Source organism: Carlito syrichta, unplaced genomic scaffold (genome assembly GCF_000164805.1).
Source record: "Carlito syrichta isolate Samal-C Ts95f unplaced genomic scaffold, Tarsius_syrichta-2.0.1 Scaffold314867, whole genome shotgun sequence".
Lineage (NCBI taxonomy): Eukaryota > Metazoa > Chordata > Mammalia > Primates > Tarsiidae > Carlito > Carlito syrichta.
In genome coordinates this window covers 282,556-284,355 of record NW_007258963.1, presented here as the reverse complement: position 1 = coordinate 284,355, position 1,800 = coordinate 282,556, and the positions used below count along the sequence as shown (strand labels likewise).

General features: G+C 41.8%; 1 pseudogene; it reads left to right on the top strand.

Annotated features, from left to right (window-relative positions):
• The first annotated feature begins 1,288 nt into the window (after positions 1 to 1,288).
• On the top strand, positions 1,289 to 1,696 carry LOC110594367 (annotated as a pseudogene).
• Positions 1,697 to 1,800: the final 104 nt, after the last annotated feature.

Sequence of the window (1,800 nt, the reverse complement as noted above, 5' to 3'; positions counted from 1 at the left end):
CCTGAAATAGCCTTATGAAATTTCAGAAGGTCAGTGATAAGAAGATCTTAGCTCCCAGAGAGTTAAAACAGGTCACCTGCAAGGAAAAGGGGTCAGATTAGCATCAGAATTTGCATCCATGGCACAGATGCCAGAGGTTAGTGAGTTCAGTGGGAAAAGGATTTTGAACCTTCAATTCTGTAACTGGACAAATTGCCTATTAACTGCCCTTTCAGACAAAGGTTTTTTTGAGGACATACTACATGAAAAATGAAAAAGGAACTTATGAAAAAGAAGGGTAGAAGAAACAGTAGAATTAGCCCAGTGTGGTGCCCTGAAAGGAAATTCTAGCCAGGGGGCTGCACAGGAATCAGAAAGCCAAATAAGAGCCTTCCACAGTGATTAAAAATCTAGTGATTTTAACAACATAGGAAAGAGGAGTGTGTTTCTTCTTTGAATGAGAAAAAAAAAGGCAGAACAAGAGACAGCCAGGAAAAAGAGCAAACTGAACAAAAAGTCATGACCCAAATAATGACCTGGTAGGTTTGAGATACGGATAGCACATGCGGTAAGAGAACCCCTCTGATCCCAAGACTCATGTCTGTCTTCTTCAAGTAGTCTAGGCTTAGTGACTTGTGAATACAAATCCTTCTCTAAGGGGCCAACTAGGATAATATTTATGTAATTGTAGTATTGTAAAAGTTACGTTGAAATCAACCTATAGACAAGGCCTGGAAATCATAGCTTTTAAATGCTGCAAACTTGATCATAGGAAAGAAATTCATAAAGTAAAGGAACTTCATAATGCATTTGGTAAAGTTAAAGAATGTGATCATGTAAACTAGGTCAGAACATAGACTGAGACTGAGGAGAAGTGGAGGCGGAAGCCATTTTCTCATGCAGAGTGGGCAGTCAGAAGATACTGTGCAAAGCTGATGCAGTGAGACACATCAGGGCTTGAGCAAATTACCAAGTGTTGTAAGTATAGCTGAAAGAAGAACTAGAAACAATATAACAAAACTGGGTGAAAAGTGGAAAGCAAAAGAGAAAAGAAGTACACTAAATTTGTTACTTCTTATAGTCAAGAGATATCACCCAAATATAACAAACCATGAAATAAAGGTCAAAGGACATTTGGAATCATAGTACTAACAACCAGAACTGTAAATAGAAATAATTAAATGGTTTCCTCTGGGTATGGGACTGGGCATGATCAGAAGACTTATTTTTGCCTATCAGCCTTTGCGCGCCACTGTCCCCTCTCTTCTTTGGTGCTGCCTACCAAGGTGGCAGCCATCTCCTACCCATCATGGCTACCCTCAGACCCCTGGTGAAACCCAAGATCGATAAAAAGAGGACCAAGAAGTTCATCCGGCACTAGTCAGATCAATATGTCAAGATTAAGCGTAGCTGGCGGAAGCCCAGAGGTATCGACAACAGGGTGCATAGAAGATTCAAGGGCCAGATCTTGATGCCCAGCATTGGTTACGGGAGCAACAAGAAAACAAAGCACATGCTGCCTAGTGGCTTCCAGAAGTTCCTGGTCCACAATATCAAGGAGCTGGAAGCGCTGCTGATATGCAACAAATCTTATGGTGCTGAGATTGCTCACAACGTTTCCTCCAAGAACCACAAAGTCATTGTAGAAAGAGCAGCCCAGCTGGCTATCAGAGTCACCAATCCTAATGCCAGGCTGCACAGTGAAAAAAATAAATAGCCAGCTCATGCACGTTTTGTGTTTAAATAAAACCATAGCCGGGTTCAGTGGCTCAGCCTGTATTCCCACACCTTTGGGAGGCTGAGGTGAGTGGATTGCCTGAG